This window comes from Nymphaea colorata, chromosome 13, assembly GCF_008831285.2.
Source record: "Nymphaea colorata isolate Beijing-Zhang1983 chromosome 13, ASM883128v2, whole genome shotgun sequence".
NCBI classification, from domain to species: domain Eukaryota; kingdom Viridiplantae; phylum Streptophyta; class Magnoliopsida; order Nymphaeales; family Nymphaeaceae; genus Nymphaea; species Nymphaea colorata.
The window spans coordinates 2,617,496-2,625,094 of NC_045150.1; positions in this window are offsets into that span (position 1 = coordinate 2,617,496).

Sequence of the window (7,599 nt, forward strand, 5' to 3'; positions counted from 1 at the left end):
TCAACGGTTCACATAACTGAGCTTTGCTCGGAGCGTTAGAATCCAAATGAACAATTGATCTGATGAGGCCCACGCTCATCTGTATACTGGACGAGCTACTTTTTAGTTTACCAGCTAATCAGGGGCCAAAAGGGAGGGCTCTTTGGGCATTTCCCTTCCAGTAGAAACACGTGCACAGTGATGTGGAGATGCTCCTCCCGAGATGGTACTGTTGTGGCGTGGCGACTGGAACTCGACGCGTCGCTGTCAGGGACAAGTTGCTCTTTCTTACACTTTTTTTTTCTTATACTTTTTCCCCCAGACTTTTTGTCTCCGGACAAAAACAGACTGTCCCGGTGCTTCTCGGTATTCTTTTTTCTTATTATAATGTTATTATTCGTTTGATGAATTAAGGCATAATGTCGTCCTTAATACCTAATGCAAGTCAAACCTTTTTCTTTGTTCCACAACTTGTCTTTCGTAGAGATATAATGCCTTTAAAAGTCAAAATAAAGATTTTAAATAAGTTCTTAGTCTGACCAGCTATACAATGCACTTTTGATTGAAAATTGAAAAAATCGACTGCATTTAGAATGTAATGCTTAGTTGAGGAGGACAGAAATTAGGAGTCCTAAAATCAAGGCATCTGTAGTGATAGCCTACGTCTTTCGTAATCAGCGTTGATGGTGGGAGGTTGTAATTCTGTCGCTCACTTAGTTTGCTTACCAATATGCGGTATTGGTCAAATCTATCGGCTTGTATATGAATTTTAAAATCAAGTTCAAATGTTGTGGATTAATTTTCAAAATAAATATTAAAATAGAATGACTGCTATTAAACCTTGATCAGCAAAATCAACCTCAAATTGATCGGTTTAGCTTGTTGAAACAATGTAGGGGGTTGGCATAATGGGATCGGGTAAAGGTTGGTAGACGACCAACCTTTGAGTGGCAACTCGAAGTGCTGCAAGTTGAAGCGCAGAAGAGCAATACTTTGCAGACACCAAAACAGACTATGTGCCTGGAGAGATAAGGGTTTCGAGGGTTTAGGTGGAGACTTCGGCCTTTTTCAGAATATGGGTGAAACCCTGCTCACTCAAAAGCCTGAATCAGTAGCGAACCGATTCCATGGATTTTGTAGCTAACTGATTCGATTTTGTGGCTGACTCAAGACTACCATCGCATGTCAACTTTAATAGTTTCTTAAAATATTTAAAAATGTTTCATGCTTACTTTTTTATACGTTTCGCTAGTTTTTTGTTAAATGACTTTTTAATTTGTTTGGCTAATTCCCAACCGATTCTTGGCCGATTCACTGAAGCCCACCTATTTTTACAAGAAGTCACACTATATTCATCGGGAATCATTAACAACAAGTAGAGTAAGTAAATATAAGGCACCTTAAATAATTGTTGCACTATAAACTATCAGCGCGCACGTTCAATTTATAAATTATTTTACGAGACAGACTTTAATTTTTAGTCATCGAGCAATATCCAGCATCCAACCATAGTCGTCAAGCTCGCTGATCGCTGATCTAAATCGTGAGTCCTCCGATTTGGTTATAATCGTCCATTTAGTGGGTCAGAGTTAGGGTCTGCCAAATCAGCTAGGATCGTCAACCAACACATGTTCTTTTTTGTCGTGCATAGCTGAATATTAGATTTTAATAATTTTAAATTATGAAATATCACAAATGTTACTAAATAAACACTATTACATGTTATTTAATTGTAGATGATGAAAAAAATCACACATGAAATGCTGGCATTTTTCAATTCTTTATTCATTTATAAAAAAAATGCACTATAAAATTTTATGTCCTAATTCAGAGTCATCGAATCAACTCTTTGGTCCTCTGGCCCAGTTCTGAGTTCAAGTCATGAGTTTGCAACTATGCATCTAACAAACTCTCTCTCTCTCTCGCTCTCTCTTATATGTGCGTGCGGAGCCAAGGTAGGGCCCGCAAGAGTTCTGGGCCCACCTCATTTTTTATTTAAATTTATTTGTAAATTTAAAAAAAAAATCACTTGTTTTGTATAAAAATTTTGAAAAATGATATTTCAGCCCTAGTCAAAATTTAAAAACTTTAATTCGACCCCCTCATGAAAAATTTCTAACTCTGCTCATGTGGTGACTACCATTAAAATATAGCCAATTTTCTATTGAAAACATTTTAACATTAATAAACTAGAGAGAAAACTACACACAAACTTGAATGTAGTTAAACATGTGTTAATAACAACCCATTAGCTCTTCCCTTCCTTATCCATAGCTTGCTAGTCGCATCGTCATGATCCCACCATGACACAGTTCAATTTTCAAATAAGGAATTCCACCACTATTGATATAACTATACCTAATAGTTTATTCTAGTGGCGGAGCCAGAAAAATTTTCTAGACGAGGCATCCATCACAAATTTTAAGTGAAAATAAAAAATCCTTTGAGGTGCCGCGCTCGACCTCTGGTTTATTTCATCTTTTCTTCCACCTCAACTATTTTGTTCCCTTTCATTTTTTATCATATCTATCTTGGGCACCATGTTGTACAGCCCACAAAGAACATAAAAACATAGAACTTGGATAGTTGATTAGGTGAAGAAACAATAGGCTTTGGTGCTCTTGTGGATATCTTGAATGATCTCCTTTATTAAGTTTTAAGAAAGAACTACTCTGTTCTCTAAGTACCCAGATAAGTTTTTTGTGGACAAATTTTCTCCGGCTATTAAAACCATCCATGCGCATATTGTTTTTCTCCCAATTGTTCTATAATCTTCTTTGACAAGGAAGCAGCTTCTGTTATGTTTATATATTCTCTCAAAGCGTGTCTTTGTTTCTTTCTTTCCAGTGTATAAGCTTTTACCACCAAAACAAGAAGAATGATACTTGTCATCTTTATTCTTATTTAAGGGAACTAAAGCAAGCCTTGTAGTGCCACCGCTTACTGAGATTTCATTTATATATATATATATAATTGGTACATTATCAAGCCATTTGGGTTAGGGATACAAACCAGACTTCTAAATTTATGTTGAAAAGTGCCTTGACCAAAACTACTTTAAACATAGATCATATTTTAGTTCGAAGTTATTTTTGTGGAAAAAAGATGTTATAAGAATCGTCTATTTTTTATTATTAAAAAAATTATTAAAATCACTTTATTAAAATTAATATAAATTTGTACTAAATCACTTTAAGATCATATCTACAAGGTTAAATTGAAACAAAAAATTAATGATTAATGTTTTTATTTCTTACCCAAGGAATCTGACATTTATTATCAAAATCACATACATTGACATGGAAAAGTTGTTTTTCCATAAAGGATGCACTTGTTTGTTCATGCAACCTCATTTACATGTTCAAGTAAAATACAAGTTCTAAAACATGTAACTCTGCCAAAATTATGAGTATCTTAATATCTTGAAAACCAATGAATGGCCTTCGATATACCAACTTTTTGAGACTTCAAAATTATATCTACAAGTGCACGGGGCACGATACAAAACATCATTTATACTAGTTGGGCAAATCCTAACCTACCGCATAGTAGTTTTTGGTTCGTTCCTCAAAGTGGCTAGAAATTAGGACAATCTCTTACATGTTTCCAATGAATTTTCACAAACTTGTTATGCATGACTAAACTATCATATCTAGCACCTTAAGACTTATGCATCTGGACTTCAAGTTCGATTGTTGAACCATCTCTAATACTAAATGCCACGGCCCAACACACTTTCACATTAATCTGACTCTTGGTTTGGTGCATCCAACCCACTCCATACCAGATTTGACTCATCCCTAAAAGAGTTAGGAACCATGACAACCAATCACCTAGTTAGCCATTTACACTGTAACACCTTATTGAAAAGTTTAGTGTTGTAAGTTTATGTGAAACATTGAAGGACTTATTAAAGCGGTTGTTAAGTGATTGGTTGTTGTGATTTGATTCATAATAATATGTTTGAAGCTCATGGTGAAGCTACAAGGATGTGGGTTGGGAATCACTAAACTAGGAACTCAAACTTGGTGTGGAAACACGCAGGTCATGACAGCTGATATCAAAACCGGTTTATTAATTGAACCTATAAGGTCTCACTTGTGTAGACATATGTGCCTTAAGGGGTGGATTATAATACCCCATTAAAAAATTTAGTCGCTAAAGATTATGAGCAATCATGAGAGGGACTTACTAAGGGTCATCAATGGGGTTGTTAAGTAATTGATTGTTATAGTTCATATCCTTTTTTTAAAGCTTGTACCAAAACTGTTAAGGGGGCGGGCTGTGATCCGCCATACTGGGAGCCTGAGTCCAGTATAATAGCAGGCCGGATCATGGCAATCAAGGGCTCTATAGAGCTGAATATAAATATAAGAAATATTACAATGGCCATTTATTGACCCCATGAATGTTTGACAGTAACATTCTTATCTTCAAGTTGTTGGATTTTGATTCTTATTATTCTTACCATGCTCTTTGTATCCAAACCATAAATCAGGATTGTTTCCATCCTCGAGCCATAACACGTTGTACTATTCAGGCATGCATTGATTTAATTTTTAATTGGCAGGAATCTTGTAAAGATACAAAACATTATCCGTAGTGTATATATTATAGCTCTTGGATGCCATATGATGTAGAGAAGGGAAGTGGTAGATGACGAAAAGCAGATAAGGGCAGAGTCAAGGGACGGCCTGGGCCCGGGCCCTGGCTTTACACAACTTTTTTTAAAAATTACATGTAAAATTTAGAATATCTTACTTGTTTTACATAAAAATTTTGAAAAATGATATTTTGGCTCGTGTCAAAATTTTAGAAACATTAATTCAGTTCCCCTCATGAAATCTTTGACTCTGCCATTGATGGCAGACATATGATGGGCCATGAACTCTCAAACAACATTGTTTTTACATTGACACTCAAACACCTGACTTATGCTTTTAGGCGCAAGGATATATATATATATATATATATATATATATATATATATATATATATATATATATATATATATATATATATATATATATATATATATATATATATAAAGATGAGAGACAATCAATCAAGAGAATCAAACACCCTCATAGAGGTACAGGTTGGTCTGAACAAAATAAATTATATAAACCAATAATGATATAAGCGTTTTTGTGACCTGCCCACTCCGCCGCTACCAAATGAAAATATTCTAGTTGCGGTCATGGGTACTTTTGGTTGCCACTCACAATTTTTTAGTGCCTTTGGTACTCTGTAAGCCCAAAAAAAGGATACTTGGTCAACCAATAGGTTAATGCCTCATACGTGTACATGACAGTGCAGGATATTCTCCAAGACAAAGAGAAATTTAAAAAATTACTGTAAGTACCAAATTTGGTGTTCTCTTCCAAGAAGAAGTTCTCAGTCCAGTCCAAAATTTTGGGGTGGACAGGGGGCATTTTGGCCACTCAAAAAGAATAACATATTTATTATTATTAATTTTTAAACAAAGAAGGGGGTGCTAACAGATGGAGAACAAGCATCTTGGTCCTAAGCTCTTATATATGTATACAAAATAAATGTTGCCAGATGACCAAAACATTTTAAATCTGCAATTGAAAGAATCATTGATCGTTACTAGAAGCACCATAAAATATCTGCACTAATCCATCGCTAATGGCCACATTATGACTATTTTTTATTGACCGATTTGTAATGTTTAAGTCATCTGACAATATACTGCATATATATATATATAAAATAAAATGTTGAAAGAAAATCAAGGAGAAAATGTTGTTAATCAATGATATATGACTAAAATATCTTATTTTGATTTTTTATAACCTAGTACCAATTATTTTTCTCTCTCTCTCTTTATATATATATATATATATATATATATATATATATATATATATATATATATATATATATATATATATATATAGAGAGAGAGAGAGAGAGAGAGAGAGAGAAAGAGAGAACATGCATATGCTTTTCTACCCAAGAAGTGACCCAGATAGAACACTTCGGGGCGTTAAATTTGAATATGATATCTAGCAATAATCCATAATGATTGGAGACATGATGAACTAGGATGATAATTTATATAACTGAACAGGGGCAACGTTACGCCTGTTAAGTGACCCATTAGCTTATACTTACTGAAACTTTGAAAAGCCCCCCTTGAATAAATTCGTGGCATTAAAAAGAAAAACATGTAATAATTTTATATTGTGAAAAAACAGAATTATGTCTGAATACAGCTTATACATTTTGGCATAACGGTAGGGCAGCACACCAGCCGAGTCAAGCCCGAGCTTGGCCAGCTCGAGCTCGAGCTTGGCTCAAAAAAACTCGACTACACAAAATTGAGCTTGAACTTGATTCTCTTAACCCATTTAACTCATTTAGACGTTAACTCGTGTAAGCATTAAGTCGTTTAACTATGTGTTAATTTGTTTAACTCTTGGTTGAACCAGTGATTCGGTGAACCGGTTTTGACAATATTATATATAGTACCAGTTTGCGAGTCAACTCGAGGTCCTAAAACTTGAACTAGACTCATTTATCATTTCAAGTATATTTGTAAGCTCGAACTCGACTCGTTTATAAATGAATCAAGCACGAGCCAAGTTTTTTTGAGCAAGTTCGAATTGAGGCCAAGTTGGCTCAAGCGTTCTGCGTGTTTAGACTTGAAATGACTAAAATGACCTCATATGTTAAAAAAAAAAAGACTCTCTCTCTCTCTCTCCCTGCAAGGGTAAAAGTGAAAAAGCAAAAATATTGCTTTCTAAAAAAATTACCGAGTAACCGTGACTTGCACTGCGAACTCCGAACCACATGCACTTGCAGGTTGCGTCAGCCAATAGCATCCATTACCATTACACTCTCCTAAATATTTTTTTGTGATGAATAAAAAGATTTGTAAGGTTATTTTTCTTTTAAATTTTAATTATGAGATCAAGAAAATGACTGTTTTACCCTCTAAAATAAGACGAAAAACGTGCCTAACATTGGTAATACAGTTTAAGTTTTCCTTTGAAAAATTTCCCACCATTTAATATAAAAGTACATAATTACTTTAAATACCAAGAGAAAAACTGAGTTATTTGGATATAATGTGATCATGCATTAATATCGTTGGATGCAGTTAAGAAAGATAACACAAAACAAATAACTTATGATTTTTCTTTTCATCATCTCCAATATCATATTTTTTTTTTCAAGTTTTGATGATATTTCCAACGCAAACCTGATGGGATTAGTGTCCCCTTCCTTTTATTAACAACCTTATATTTATGTTTAAACACCTTGTGACCTCATCTTTGTTGTATCCTATGTCACATGGTCGCCAATATGGTATGGGTTTGGGTAAGGTGATACGGGTTTAGACACATCATTTTTGAAAATTGTGGATAATACATATATATATATATATATATATATATATATATATATATATATATATTATTCCATCTTTGTTTCCATCCAAGTTAATTCCTCTGCATTCACATCCCAATTTTTTGTGATTCCTTCCCTATATGACAAACCACAAGCTATAATTATTATCTGATACACAAAAACATATAAACAAGAGAAACATTTGAATCAACAAATCATATTCTTACTTAGCATTTACCG